This window comes from Aegilops tauschii, chromosome 2 (genome assembly GCF_002575655.3).
Source record: "Aegilops tauschii subsp. strangulata cultivar AL8/78 chromosome 2, Aet v6.0, whole genome shotgun sequence".
Taxonomy (NCBI): Eukaryota; Viridiplantae; Streptophyta; class Magnoliopsida; order Poales; family Poaceae; genus Aegilops; species Aegilops tauschii.
The window spans coordinates 225,885,178-225,901,850 of NC_053036.3; the positions used below are offsets into that span (position 1 = coordinate 225,885,178).

Genomic DNA, 16,673 nt, shown 5'->3' on the forward strand with positions numbered 1-16,673 from the left:
CTTCGTAGGTACCAAGGACTTGACCATGAAGAAGCTAGGAGGGAGACTCGTGCACACATCAAGGAAGGAGAAGGAGGGAAGCATCAAGACATACAAGGAGACGGAGTTCCTGGACAACCCGGGTGCCCGGACACGAAGCCACGGAAGGGCCAAGTCCCCTGGACTCCCCGGGTGCCCGGTCGCGTCGACCCAGGGTGCCCGGCCCCTGCTTTGGCGTCGCGCCTGCCTACCCCGGGTGCCCCGCCCCGAGGCCCCGAGTGCCCGGCCACTTTCCCAGCCGCCGCCTGGGCCGCACCCTGGGTGCCCGGCCTTCCACCTGGTCCGGCCCAGCCTCGCCCGGGTGCCCGGGCTCTCACCCCCCGGGTGCCCAGCCCTCCTCCACGTGCCAAGGCCGGTGCCCCTGACCGGTTCGGGTGCCCGGGCCCTCAACCCCGGGTGCCCGGCCAACTACAGCCGCGCCCACCTCCGGGTGCCCGGGCCACTTGACCCCGGGTGCCCGGACTACTCCGAATTGTGTGCGTTTTCAGGGTCAGTTTGGACGTTTCTATCCCTCCCCCCCCCAATTTCGTCCCTAGGCTATAAGTACTCTCCCCCTAGCTCATTTAGAGGATAGCAAAGTATTTGATAGACAAAGTGAGATATTTTCTCATCTTCCTCCTTTTGGAGATCTAGACCTCCTCTTGGAGATCAAGCCCTCCTCTTGGAGAAGCTCTTATTAGAGATCAAGCCCTCCTCTTGGAGAAGGATCCCCATCATAGGATCATCAAGGCCTCTTTCCTCATAAGATTGGGATGAACTAGTTACCACTTGTATCTTCTTGTGTTGGATTTGGACCTTTGTATCTCTTTGTGTGATTGGATCTAGCACATGTGTGATTGGATCAAGTCAATTTGAGTGTTCCTCTTGTTTTCCCCCTTTGTGTTCTTCTTGTTCTTGGGGATTTCCCCTCCTTCGTGAAAGATCTCCATCTAGGGTTCCACCCTACAACATCTTGGTATCATGAGCCATGGTTTCTCATGAAATTGGAGGCCCCCTTCTTGTTCTCTAGCCTAATTTTGTTGTGTTCTTCCCCAATTTCGAAAATTCCCGACCAAAAATAGCCCCAATTTTTTTTGTGATTTGTTGGTTTGATGAGGTTTTGTTGGATTTGATCCATCGATTTGCTTGGTTTCAAGTGGATCTTGCCTTCCCCCCATCCATCTCCACCTTTCCCTCTATGAAATCCACCAATTTCTCCCATTTTCCCACAAATTTCCACCCAAATCCGTGACCCCCGGGCACCCGGACCTCAAACCCCGAGCACCCGGACCCCCCGACCATCCACGCTGACCACCCCGGGTGCTCGCGCCTCTTACCACCGGGCCACTTACTTCCGCCCAACCCCGCTGACCACCCCGGGTGCCCACACCTCCGACCCCCGGCCACCCGCACCCCCCACCCCCGAATCAGCCCACCAACAAAAACAGTTTCAGCCATAACTTTCACTCCCGGAGTCCGATTTTGACGTTTTTTAGCTCGTTGAGTAGCTATTGACATCCCCCATCCATCTAGATAGGTTCCAACATCATTTGACTCCATCAAAATTTTGGCATTTTGGCATCTTTGCCTAGGTCATCCACCATATCATCCGCAAAACCACCATAGCTTTCGCAACCTAACCTTTTTTGCTCCATTTAGCATTTGTGGTTGCTTGAGTGGTGACTTGAGTCTCCTAAGGTGTTTCGGCTACTTAGGGACGGTTTCTTCATCATCAACCACCACCAGCACTTCCGCATTGCTAACTCTGGAACCATCAACGCATTCCACTACCACCATTTGACATTTTCCTTTGAGATTTTGAGTTTGCGGTTTTTCTGTTTCCTAGGGTGTTTCGGCTGACTAGGAACGGTTCAACATCGACAATACCGCCGCTCAACTTAGACAAGGATTCGACATCGACCACCTTCACCAATTTGACACCCTAACCGTAAGCAAGAACGGTAACCTCTATATCATCTTGGTATCGTGGTATCCCATCATTGTACATTCTTGCCATTGCATTTTTAATCCCTAGCCCATTTTGCGTCACTTTCCTATCGGGACTAGCCATTAAGTATTGTCGGCAACGTTACTTATGCACAATAGTGATCCGTACCTTCCATTGCATACATACCATATCATCTCGGTATCATCATATCATCCCTTGTGTCACAAGATTGTTCCCGCATATACACAATTGCTATCTTTGTTTGTGCATTTCGCATAAGTGGCCATAAAAAAGAATAAGCTTTTAAGCAAAAAGAGAGCAAAGAAGCTTGTAAGCAAGAGGCATAGCATCATACCACATTGCACATAAGATTGTCATATCCGATCATCTTGGATCATCTTGAGAAGAACACCGGGAACATCATACACATATCGTACTTGGGATAGAAAGCTCATACTTTTTGCATCTTATAGGTTGTGCACAAGTGTCGTATCCGCCTATTGAGCAATCGTGCTAGCGTCTCTCTTGAGTTGTGTAGCACGAGCGTTCTCTGTGGATTCCACATTTTGTGCTCATTCCTTGGTTGCACGACCCCATTTATCTATTCGTGTGTGTTCCCGTGTGCCACATATTGTTATTGGTCTACTTGTTTCACTTGCGGATTTGTGGATCTTTTCCAACATTATTGACTCTTGCTTACATTTTGCATCAAATTTTTGTGCCACTATCCTCACCGAGCTCCACCATAAGCCTTACTTTTCTAGGTGTGAGAATTGACAAGATCCGGTACCAATTGTGTTATTTCCTTGATACATTATTGAGTGATCATTGATCCATCTTCAAAATTGGCAAGGTACATTTGGTCTAGTTCTTTCCTTTCTTCCACTCACATTTGCTCGAGTCTTGTGATGGATAGGCGAAGCATTTCATATCTGGTCTTCCACGACAACGACGGTGCAAACAACTACATCACCAAAACGTCCATCTTCGGACTACAACGAGCAATGCAAGGCATTGAGCGACTCGCCGTCGACATTCACTAGAGCAAAGCAAGGAAAAGGGACTACTTCGACACCAAGTTGGATGAACAAATGGATCAAGTATGAGACTTGGTGGCCAAATACAAGTCTTCTTCCCCTTCGTCATCTTCACGGCGCAGACGCACAAGTCGCACACCTTCAGAGCGGCCACAAGATGCAAGTACCACGCGGCACTGTCAAGAAAACCTTCATGAGAACAAGAGAAGACCGCGAGTCGAGCACCAACAAGACGAAGCTATGACTACTACCACCACTTTGGCATCTTCGTCAAGTGTTATCAGGGCATCTTCGCCTTTGGACGTACGGCATCTTCGCCTACCTCCGACGAGTACGCCTACATTGGCCTTCATCCACGGCGATGATGACAAGATGATCGAGCATGCGACTTTCCCTTCCTTCATGGAGGAGCGCGATGATGTGCCATCTTTGGCATTCATCCACGGCGACGACGACGAGATGGTTGAGCATGGGATTTTCCCTTCAACCACGGCGACGTATGATGACTTGAGTGACTTGTGCCACCATATTGAGAGCGAGAGTGACTTCACCACTAGCCCCATATATGATGAGTTGCCACAATTCCCATGTGAGGAGAGCCACAACCCCCACCACTTGACTGAGATGAGTGATTCCACCATATGTGATGTTGAGTCCACCTATTTTGAGGGAGTGAGTGAACAACCACATAGAGAGAGTGTGATAGTTGATTGGGCATGTGAGGCCACTATGATTTCTAACGACTTAACCTCTACATCCATTGTGTCTTCTCCTTTGGTGCTAGGTCCCATATATGATGACGCGCCGATTCGCGACGACTTCGTCCTTCCTTTGGACAAGACGATGGCCATGGTGGCATATGATGCACCCCCCACATGGTTCCATCAAGATGAAGATGACCACCATTTGGTCTTTGCCACCTCACCTACACAACATGAGCGGATTGAGAAAGGTAAAATAGGTGAAGGTGATGATCTAGTCCCACTAGTGGACATTCTTGACATTGATTGCTTGCATGATGTTGATCCACCTATAACCATGCTTCATGCTAGCTAGTTGGACTTCACCATGTGATGATTTATTGCCCATTTATGATGAGTATGATGATTGCCATGTGGAGTCTATTAGGTGTGATGCCATGTTACATAGAATTACTTCTGACAATTCTCTAGGTCACACCATGTTTGATAATCCGCTTAACTTGTCATATGTCGTGTATGAGATCAACCATATGTCATATTTGCAATCTCATCGTAGTGACTATGCATATGCCTTTAAAATAAACCCAATTTGCACTTATGGCATAGATGACAAGCCCATGGTTATTGGCATTTGTTTCTCTTGTGATGATATTGATATGTCCCTTTGCATCATTTATCTCATATGCCATGCCATGACCACCTAGCTTCGGATATGCATTGTTTTGGATGTTGTCCATTTTCTCCATATGATGTTTCCGCTTTTGCTCAAGAGGAGACCCCCATAGTTTCCTCATCCATATTAGGAAATTTTGATCCATCCCATCCATTGCATGATTCAATTGATTGTGTGCACCATATGCATCCCATGAATAAAAATGCTCTTGTTGTGCCACACACTTGCTATAATTGTATGCTCAATTTGCATCCCCATCGTGTTATACATAGCAACTATTCATTCATGATGGATGACATGTTCTTATACCATGCAACCAATTTATTTGAGCATTGCTTATATTGTGCTAACTCACACACACACTTCCTTTGGCTTGTTTCTATTTTGTGTAGATACCCATACTTACTCGTCAAGCTCGCAAGACCATGAGTTGACGAAATGAGCTCTAGAGAGCAACGATTCCTTGGGAACCCGTGAGATGTATCACCAACCGTTTCCTCCGTGCAATGACTCCGCGCATTCGTTCTACATGGCCCTCACTTGGTTATGGGTTATATACCACTTCTCACTTTATGCCCATATTACCTTGTTCACTTTGCATGATATGCTCATTTCTATATATTTGCCATGCATTTGTGACCCATGCTTTGCATTACACATGATGATCGATTCTAGTACTTGTATGTGTATTTGCAAGCTTGGTGGAGATATTGCTTGTTCTTGCCATGTTTATTTGGTGATCCATTCCTCTAATGATACATTGATCTTGCTTTGTAATCGTGCTTGTGATATGTCATGTGCATTGCATATGCCTATTATTTGCTCACATGACATGATTGCCATGATTTCCTCTAGTATGTTGCATCTTTGCACTACTAGCCTACACGACTTGCTTCCTATGATTGCTTGCCTTGTCACATCACCGATGATTCATACTTGTTCTTTTAATGCGGTTGATAGCCACTATTGCCATGCTATATTCACTACACCCCATGCACGTTACGTTTGGATTGTCTTGCACTTGCCCCATGTGTTTAGACATTTCATTTCATTTGGTGTTGTTAATGACTCTTATGCCTACCATAGACCGTTCATTGAGAGTCTTATGCATGCTTGTTTCCATGATATCCTTGATTTTGCTCAATTTATGTGCTTACATGACATGTCACCATCCCTTGTCACACCATATGCTATGCTTGATGATGACACTTGTTTGGTGAATATCCACTTGAATGCTTGGTTTTGCACTAACGCTAACCACATTGTTTTTCCAAGTGTTTGTTATACTTGCTCCTTTTGAAGGAATTATAAGACGGTGCGACATTGGAGAGTGCCATTTTGAGCTTCAACATGACAAGTGCTTGGTGGTTGTCCACTTCTACACGGCGACGCCCTCTCTTTCCGACGGTGATGAAGATCACGATCCATGGACGGATCTCTCCCAAGGGGGGGCGATGATGCGGAGCATCCCTCGCCCATCCACATGGACACGCCATCACCACCGCAAGCACCGAGAGGACCGATGACAAGAGCACGTGCACGCACCATCGAGAACGAGGTCAATTCTTTCCTCTTCGAGTCTCGTTCGGAATCGCACATGAATTGGGTTCTACCTCAAATGGATTCGTTGTGCCTTCTTAGGTACCAAGGACTTGACCACGAAGAATCTAGGAGGGAGACTCGTGCACACATCAAGGAAGGAGAAGGAGGGAAGCATCAAGACGTGCGAGGAGACGGAGTTCCTGGACACCCTGGGTGCCCGGACACGAAGCCACGGAAGGGCCAAGTTCCCTGGACACCCCTGGTGCCCGGTCGCATCGACCCCGGGTGCCCAGCCCCTGCTTTGGCGTCACGCCTGCCTACCCCGGGTGCCCGGCCACTTGCCCAGCCGCCGCCTGGGCCGCACCCCGGGTGCCCGGCCTCATGGCCCCGGGTGCTCGGCCTTCCCCCTGGTTCGGCCCAGCCTCGCCCGGGTGCCCGGGCTCTCACCCCCCGGGTGCCTAGCCCTCCTCCACGCGCCAAGGCCGGTGCCCCTGACCAGTTCGGGTGCCCGGGCCCTCAAACCCGGGTGCCCGGCCAACTACTGCCGCGCCCACCTCCGGGTGCCCGGGCCACTTGACCCTAGGTGCCCCGACTACTCCGAATTGTGTGCGATTTCAGGGTCATTTTGGACCTTTGTATCCCTCCCCCCCCCAATTTCGTCCCTAGGCTATAAGTACTCTCCCCCTAGCTCATTTAGAGGATAGCCAAGTATTTGATAAACAAAGTGAGATCTTTGCTCATCTTCCTCCTTTTGGAGATCTAGACCTCCTCTTGGAGATCAAGCCCTCCTCTTGGAGAAGCTCCTATTGGAGATCAAGCCCTCCTCTTGGAGAAGGGTCCCCATCATAGGATCATCAAGACCTCTTTCCTCATAAGATTGGGATGAACTAGTTACCACTCGTATCTTCTTGTGTTGGATTTGGACCTTTGTATCTCTCTTTGTGTGATTGGATCTAGCACATGTGTGATTGGATCAAGTCAATTTGAGTGTTCCTCTTGTTTTCCCCCTTTGTGTTCTTCTTGTTCTTGGGGATTTCCCCTCCTTCGTGAAAGATTCCATCTAGGGTTCCACCCTACAACATCTTGGTATCATGAGCCATGGTTTCTCACGAAATTGGAGCCCCCCTTCTTGTTCTCTAGCCTAATTTTGTTGTGTTCTTCCCCAATTTCGAAAATTCCCGACCAAAAATAGCCCCAATTTTTATGTGATTTGTTGGTTTGATGAGGTTTTGTTGGATTTGGTCCATGGATTTGCTTGGTTTCAAGTGGATCTAGCCTTCCCACCATCCATCTCGACCTTTCCCTCTACGAAATCCACCCATTTCTCCCATTTTCCCACAAATTTCCGCCCAAATCAGTGACCCTCGGGCACCCGGACCTCAAACCCCGGGCACCCGGACCCCCCGACCATCCCCGCTGACCACCCCGGGTGCCCACACCCCTTACCCCCGGGCCACTTCTTCCGCCCAACCCCGCTGACCACACCGGGTGCCCGCACCTCCGACCCCCAGGCACCCGCACCCCCCCGAATCAGCCCACCAACAAAAACCGTTTCGGCCATAACTTTCACTCCCGGAGTCCGATTTTGACGTTTTTTAGCTCGTTGAGTAGCTATTGACATCCCCCATCCATCTAGATAGATTCCAACATCATTTGACTCCATCAAAATTTTGGCAGTTTGGCATCTTTGCCTAGGTCATCCACCATATCATCCGAAAAACCACCATAGCTTTCCGCAACCTAACCTTTTTTGCTCCATTTAGCATTTGTGGTTGCTTGAGTGGTGACTTGAGTCTCCTAAGGTGTTTCGGCTACTTAGGGACGGTTTCTTCATCATCAACCACCACCACTTCCGCATTGCTAACTCTGGAACCATCAACGCATTCCGCTACCACCATTTAACATTTTCCTTTGTGATTTTGAGTTTACGGTTTTTCCGTTTCCTCGGGTGTTTCGGCTAACTAGGAACGGTTCGACATCGACAATACTGCCGCTGAACTTTGACAAGGATTTGACATCGACCACCTTCACCAATTTGACACCCTAACCGTAAGCAAGAACGGTAACCTCTATATCATCTTGGTATCGTGGTATCCCATCATTGTACATTCTTGCCATTGCATTTTTAACCCCTAGCCCATTTTGCGTCACTTGCCTATCGAGACTAGCCATTGAGTATTGTCGGCAACGTTACTTGTGCACAGTAGTGATCCGTACCTTCCATTGCATACATACCATATACTGTCAGTATCATCATATCATCCCTTGTGTCACAAGATTGTTCCCGCATATACACAATTGCTATCTTTGTTTGTGCATTTCGCATAAGTGGCCATAAAAAAGAATAAGCTTTTATGAAAAAAGAGAGCAAAGAAGCTTGTAAGCAAGAGGCATAGCATCATACCACATTGCACATAAGATTTTCATATCCGATCATCTTGGATCATCTTGAGAAGAACACCGGGAACATCATACACATATCATACTTGGGATAGAAAGCTCATACATTTTGCATCTTATAGGTTGTGCACAAGTGTCGTATCCGCCTATTGAGCAATCGTGCTAGCGTCTCTCTTGAGTTGTGTAGCACGAGCGTTCTCTGTGGATTCCACATTTTGTGCTCATTCCTTGGTTGCACGACCCCATTTATCTATTCGTGTGTGTTCCCGTGTGCCACATATTGTTATTAGTCTACTTGTTTCACTTGCGGATTTGTGAATCTTTTCCAACATTATTGACTCTTGCTTACATTTTGCATCAAATTTTTGTGCCACTATCCTCACCGAGCTCCACCATAAGCCTTACTTTTGTAGGTGTGAGAATTGACAAGATCCGGTACCAATTGTGTTATTTCCTTGATACATTATTGAGTGATCATTGATCCATCTTCAACATTGGCAAGGTACATTTGGTCTAGTTCTTTCCTTTCTTCCACTCACATTTGCTCGAGTCTTGTGATGGATAGGTGAAGCATTTCATCTCCGGTCTTCCACGACAACGACGGCGCAAACAACTACATCACCAAAACATCCATCTTCGGACTACAACGAGCAATGCAAGGCATTGAGCGACTCACCATCGACATTCACCAGAGCGAAGCAAGGAAAAGGGACTACTTCGACACCAAGTTGGATGAACAAATGGATCAAGTATGAGACTTGGTGGCCAAATACAAGTCTTCTTCCCCTTCGTCATCTTCAGGGCGGAGACGCTCAAGTCGCACACCTTCAGAGCGGCCACAAGATGCAAGTACCACGCGGCACCGTCAAGAAAACCTTCATGAGCACAAGAGAAGACCGTGAGTCAAGCACCAACAAGACAAAGCTATGACTACTACCACCACTTCGGCATCTTCGTCAAGTGTTATCAGGGCATCTTTGCCTTTGGACATACGGCATCTTCGCCTACCTCCGACGAGTACGCCTACATCGGCCTTCATCCACGGCGACGGTGACGAGATGATCAAGCATGGGATTTTCCCTTCCATCATGGAGGAGCGCGATGATGTGCCATCTTTGGCATTCATCCACGGCGACGACGACGAGATGGTTGAGCATGGGATTTTCCCTTCGACCACGGCGACGTATGATGACTTGAGTGACTTGTGCCACCATATTGAGAGCGAGTGTGACTTCACCACTAGCCCCATATATGATGAGTTGCCACAATTCCCATGTGAGGAGAGCCACAACCCCCACCACTTGACTGAGATGAGTGACTCCACCATATGTGACATTGAGTCCACCTATTTTGAGGGAGTGAGTGAACCACCACATGGAGAGAGTGTGATAGTTTATTGGGCATGTGAGGCCACTATGATTTCTAACGACTTAACCTCTACCTCTATTGTGTCTTCTCCTTTTGTGCTAGGTCCCATATATGATGATGCACCGATTCACGACGACTTCGTCCTTCCTTTGGACAAGACGATGGCCATGGTGGCATATGATGCACCCCCACATGGTTCCATCAAGATGAAGATGACCACCATTTGGTCTTTGCCACCTCACCTACACAACATGAGCGGATTGAGAAAGGTAAAATAGGTGAAGGTGATGATCTAGTCCCACTAGTGGACATTCTTGACATTGATTGCTTGCATGATGTTGATCCACCTATTACCATGCTTCATCCTAGTTCGACTTCCCCATGTGATGATTTATTGCCCATTTATGATGAGTATGATGATTGTCATGTGGAGTCTATTAGGTGTGATGCCATGTTACATAGGATTTCTTCCGACAATTCTCTAGGTCAAATCATGTTTGATAATCCGCTTGACTTGTCATATGCTATGCATGAGATCAACCATGACTGAGGAGTAAAAAGAATCCTACTCTCCGATATATATAATCCTAAGACTCAAAACATTTTTGTTCTAGACTCAACAACGCCAGCGATTCGATCAAGCAGGGGGCTCCTAAGTCGGGGATGACTCTGATTACCAACTTGTAACGCCCACGATGCGGCTATATCTCCCACGTGTCGAGGCACGACTTAGAGGCATAACCGCATTGTGGTTTTGTCGCAAGAAGGGTCATCTTCACACAATCCCATGTAATGAACAAGAATGGGATAACGAGAGTTGGCTTACACTCGCCACTTCACACAAAACATAAATTAATTCATACATCATCCAAAATCCACACATAGACCGACTACGGTCAAATCCAAATGAAAATAAGATAACCCCAAATGCTAGATCCCCGATCGTCCCAACTGGGCTCCACTACTGATCATCAGGAAAAGAAACATAGTAACGACCACGTTCCTCATCGAACTCCCACTTGAGCTCGGTTGGGTCATCTGCACTGGCATCGTCGGCACCTGCAACTGTTTTGGTAGAATCTATGAGTCACGGGGACTCAGCAATCTCACACCCGCGAGATCAAGACTATTTAAGCTTATAGGAAAGGATGGTGTAATGAGGTGGAACTGCAGCAGGCACTAAGCATATATGGTGGCTAACATACGCAAATGAGAGCGAGAAGAGAAGCAACGCAACGGTCACGAAGCTAGAAATGATCAAGAAGTGATCCTGAAACTACTTACGTTCATGCATAACTCAAACCGTGTTCGCTTCCCGGACTCCGCCGAAAAGAGACCATCACGGCTACACACACGGTTGATGTATTTTAATTAAGTCAAGTGTCAAGTTCTCTACAACCGGACATTAACAAATTCCCATCTGCCTCATAACCACGGGCACGGCTTTCGAAAGATAAATACCCTGCAGGGGTGTCCCAACTTAGCCCATTATAAGCTCTCACGGTCAACGAAGGATAAACCTTCTCCCGGGAAGACCCGATCAGTCTCAGAATCCCGGTTTACAAGACATTTCAACAATGGTAAAACAAGACCAGCAAAGCCGCCCGATGTGCCGACAAATCCCAATAGGAGCTGCACATATCTTGTTCTCAGGGCAACACCGGATGAGACTAGCTACGAGTAAAACCAGTCCTCAACTTTCCCCAAGGTGGCCCCGCAGGCAGCTCGGTTCGAACCAACACTCGAAGGAGCACTGGCCCGTGGGGGTCTAAAATAAAGATGACCCTCGGGCTCGCGAAAACCCAAGGGAAGTGTAGGTGGTAGGTGGTCAAATGGTAAAATCAAGGTTGGGCCTTGCTGGAGGAGTTTTATTCAAAGCGAGCTGTCAAGGGGGTCCCATAAATCACCCAACCGCGTAAGGAACGCAAAATCAAGGAACATAACACCGGTATGACGAAAACTAGAGCGGCAAGAGTGGAAAAAAACACCAGGCATAAGGCCGAGCCTTCCACCCTTTACCAAATATATAGATGCATTAATTAAATAAGAGATATTGTGATATTCCAAAATATCCATGTTCCAACATGGAACCAACTTCAACTTCACCTGCAACTAGCAACGCTATAAGAAGGGCTGAGCAAAAAGCGGTAACTTAGCCAAACAACGGTTTGCTAGGAAAGGATGGTTAGAGGCTTGACATGGCAATATGGGAGGCATGATATAGCAAGTGGTAGGTAGCGCAGCATGGCAAATAGAACGAACAACTAGCAAAGCAAAGATAGAAGTGATTTCGAGGGTATGGTCATCTTGCCTGCAAGGTTCTCAGAGTTGACGAAAGCTTGATCCTCGTAAGCGTACTCGACAGGTTCCTCGTTCACGAACTCGTCTCCCGGCTCTACCCAAAACAAGAACACAAGCAACGGAACCACAATCAATCACGGGAAATGCACAAGCAACATGATGCAAAACAAGTATGATATGCGAGATGTGGTATGCGATGCGTATGCGTGCTCCGGAAGAAAAATGATGAACAAGGAACTAACTTGGCAAACCAAGCATGCCACTGGAAAGATGAGATGATTTCGGTCGAAATCGATATAAATATCACCGGAAACGGATGCATGGTTTGCAAATGGCAAGCAAAACAAGAATGACATAAATCTGCGAATAACAGCAGGATAGCACTTAGAATACAAGTAACTATGCTACAGCAGTCCAACGTAGCAACAAAGCATATGGCAGTAATCTACAGGAGCTGCTTCACAAAAGATGAACACTGAGCTACGGCTAGATCTCAACATAACAGGTTCATACAAGCATGGCAAAAGTGCAAAAGATAATAGGTTCACAGACTTGTGAAATTACTAGACATGGCATAAACAGCATCAGGTAGCAATGTTCAGAGCAAGCAAAACACATGCTACAGGAACTTAACATAGCAAAACAAGGCATGGCATGAATCTACTAAATGCATAGAGCAAAAGTTCCTTACTGACCATAAGCCAAAAAGGACTAGAAGATATGATGGCAACCATGTGGACATAGCAAGTTTCGTTAACAGGTTTCAGACACTGCAGAAAACAGAGCATGGCAGAAACAGAAATTATGAGGGCATCTTACTGAGCTTGATGCACTCACCACAAAACAACGCATGACAAAAAAAGCATACCTACAACAAGATGGAATGTTTATGAAGCTAACCAAGGCAATAGCAAGTTCATAGCATGTATGAAACAACTACAACAACCTTGGCAAAATTGAATATCATGTTAACAATCTGCCAGAAATATTTTATAGCAAACGTAGAGCAAGATTAAGACATGCTAGGGCACTCCATAATTGCAAAATAGGGCACGGATGGATAGACAACAACTATATCTACAAAACATCCTCACTAAACATCATCAAAAGGAGTATGGATCTCTCTGTAGACACATGGATACATGGCAACAAAATAACAGCAGAAACAGACAGTGAAATTACAGTCCTTGAAAACAGAAACATCACGAAGCCTAGTTTGCATGCTTGTGCTCGTCACTACAGAGATCACAAAAATACATGGCATACACCTCTGTAACGGCGATGGACTTGTCCGGTGGCGGCGGGGGCGATTAGTCTAGGGTTAGGGGTGGTTTTGCCCGCAATTTCGGAGGGGGAGGTGTTTTTATAGGTAGAGGGAGCTAGGAGACTCCAAATGGAGTGCGGTTTTCGCCCACACGATCGTGATCGAACGACCTAGAGCATGGAAGTGACTTAGGTGGGTTTTGGGCTGTTTGGAGGGGGATTTTGCGGCAACACACAAAAGGACTTTGCCGTTACCCGGTTAACCGTTGGAGCATCAAACGACCTCCAAATGGAACGAAACTTGACAGGTGGTCTACCGGTGGTATACCAAGGCCACTTGGCAAGACTCGGTCCATTCCGAGGAACGTTCAACACCCGCTCACGAAAAGAAACAAGAGGGGTGCGCCGGTGCATGTGGGAGTGTCGGATTGCAAAACGGACAACAAGGAAAATGTTGGGGAACGTAGTAATTTCAAAAAAATTCCTACGCACACGCAAGAACATGGTGATGCATAGCAACGAGAGGGGAGAGTGTTGTCCACGAACCCTCGTAGACCGAAAGCGGAAGCGTTAACACAACGCGGTTGATGTAGTCGTACGTCTTCACGATCCGACCGATCAAGTACCGAACGCACGGCACCTCCGAGTTCAGCACACGTTCAGCTCGATGACGTCCCTCGAACTCCGATCCAGCCGAGTGTTGAGGGAGAGTTTCATCAGCACGACGGCGTGGTGACAATGATGATGTTCTACCGACGCAGGGCTTCGCCTAAGCACCGCTACGATATTATCGAGGTGGATTATGGTGGAGGGGGGCACCGCACATGGCTAAGAGATCAAGAGATCAATTGTTGTGTCTTTGGGGTGCTCCCCTGCCCCCGTATATAAAGGAGCAAGGGGGAGGCCGCCGGCCTCGGAGGAGGGCGCGCCAAGGGGGGAGTCCTACTCCCACTGGGAGTAGGACTCCTCCTTTCCTTGTTGGAGTAGGAGAAGGGAAGGGAGAAGGAGAAGGAAGGAAGGGGCGCCCCCCTCCCTAGTCCAATTCGGACTAGTCCATGGGGAGGGATGCGGCCACCCTTTGGGGCCTTTCTCTCCTTTCCCGTATGGCCCATTAAGGCCCAATACGAATTCCCGTAACTCTCCGGTACTCCGAAAAATACCCGAATCACTCGGAACCTTTCCGATGTCCGAATATAGTCGTCCAATATATTGATCTTTACGTCTCGACCATTTCGAGACTCCTCGTCATGTCCCTGATCTCATTCGGGACTCCGAACTCCTTCGGTACATCAAAACTCATAAACTCATAATAAAACTATCATCGTAACGTTAAGCGTGCGGACCCTACGGGTTCGAGAACTATGTAGACATGACTGAGACACCTCTCCGGTCAATAACCAATAGCGGAACCTGGATGCTCATATTGGCTCCCACATATTCTATGAAGATCTTTATCGGTCAGACCGCATAACAACATACGTTGTTCCCTTTGTCATCGGTATGTTACTTGCCCGAGATTCGATCGTCGGTATCTCGATACCTAGTTCAATCTCGTTACCGGCAAGTCTCTTTACTCGTTCCGTAATACATCATCCCGCAACTAACTCATTAGTTACAATGCTTGCAAGGCTTATAGTGATGTGTATTACTGAGTGGGCCCAGAGATACCTCTCTGACAATCGGAGTGAAATATCCTAATCTCGAAATACGCCAACCCAACAAGTACCTTTGGAGACACCTGTAGAGCACCTTTATAATCACCCAGTTACGTTGTGACGTTTGGTAGCACACAAAGTGTTCCTCCGGTAAACGGGAGTTGCATAATCTCATAGTCATAGGAACATGTATAAGTCATGAAGAAAGCAATAGCAACATACTAAACAATCGAGTGCTAAGCTAACGGAATGGGTCAAGTCAATCACATCATTCTCCTAATGATGTGATCCCGTTAATCAAATGACAACTCATGTCTATGGCTAGGAAACATAACCATCTTTGATCAACGAGCTAGTCAAGTAGAGGCATACTAGTGACACTCTGTTTGTCTATGTATTCACACATGTATCAAGTTTCCGGTTGATACAATTCTAGCATGAATAATAAACATTTATCATGATATAAGGAAATAAATAATAACTTTATTATTGCCTCTAGGGCATCTTTCCTTCAGTCTCCCACTTGCACTAGAGTCAATAATCTAGTTCACATCGCCATGTGATTTAACATCAATAGTTCACATCACCATGTGATTAACACCCATAGTTCACATCGTCATGTGAGCAACACCCAAAGGGTTTACTAGAGTCAATAATGTAGTTCACATCACTATGTGATTAACACCCAAAGAGTACTAAGGTGTGATCATGTTTTGCTTGTGAGATAATTTTAGTCAACGGGTCTGTCACATTCAGATCCGTAAGTATTTTGCAAATTTCTATGTCGACAATGCTCTGCGCGGAGCTACTCTAGCTAATTGCTCCCACTTTCAATATGTATCTAGACCAAGACTTAGAGTCATCTAGATTAGTGTCAAAACTTGCATCGACGTAACCTTTTACGACGAACCTTTTGTCACTTCCATAATCGAGAAACATATCCTTTTTCCACTAAGGATAATTTTGACCGCTATCTAGTGATCTACTCCTAGATCACTATTGTACTCCCTTGCCAAAATCAGTGTAGGGTATATAATAGATCTGGTACACAACATGGCATACTTTATAGAACCTATGGCCGAGGCATAGGGAATGACTTTCATTCTTTTTCTATCTTCTGCCGTGGTCGGGCTTTGAGTCTTACTCAAATTTCACACCTTGTAACACAGGCAAGAAACTCTTTCTTTGACTGTTCCATTTTGAACCACTTCAAAATCTTGTTAAGGTATGTACTCATTGAAAAAACTTATCAAGCTTCTTGATCTATCTCTATAGATCTTGATGCTCAATATGTAAGCAGCTTCACCAAGGTCTTTCTTTGAAAAACTCCTTTCAAACACTCCTTTATGCTTTGTAGAATAATTCTACATTATTTCCGATCAACAATATGTCATTCACATATACTTATCAGAAATGCTGTAGTGCTCCCACTCACTTTCTTGTAAATACAGGCTTCACCACAAGTCTGTATAAAACTATATCCTTTGATCAACCTATCAAAGCGTATATTCCAACTCCGAGATGCTTGCACCAGTCCATAGATGGATCGCTGGAGCTTGCATATTTTGTTAGCACCTTTAGGATTGACAAAACCTTCTGGTTGCATCATATACAACTCTTCTTTAATAAATCCATTCAGGAATGTAGTTTTGTTTATCCATTTGCCAGATTTCATAAAATGCGGCAATTGCTAACATGATTCGGACAGACTTAAGCATAGATACGAGTGAGAAACTCTCATCGTAGTCAACACCTTAAACTTGTCGA

General features: G+C 46.5%; 1 long non-coding RNA gene across 1 annotated transcript; it reads left to right on the top strand.

Moving 5' to 3' along the window:
- Window positions 1-577: 577 nt before the first annotated feature.
- On the top strand, window positions 578-6,923 carry LOC141041620 (uncharacterized). The gene is made up of 2 exons (XR_012202340.1): window positions 578-3,955; window positions 4,770-6,923. It is a non-coding gene; the product is annotated as an uncharacterized lncRNA (long non-coding RNA).
- The last annotated feature ends 9,750 nt before the right edge of the window (window positions 6,924-16,673 follow it).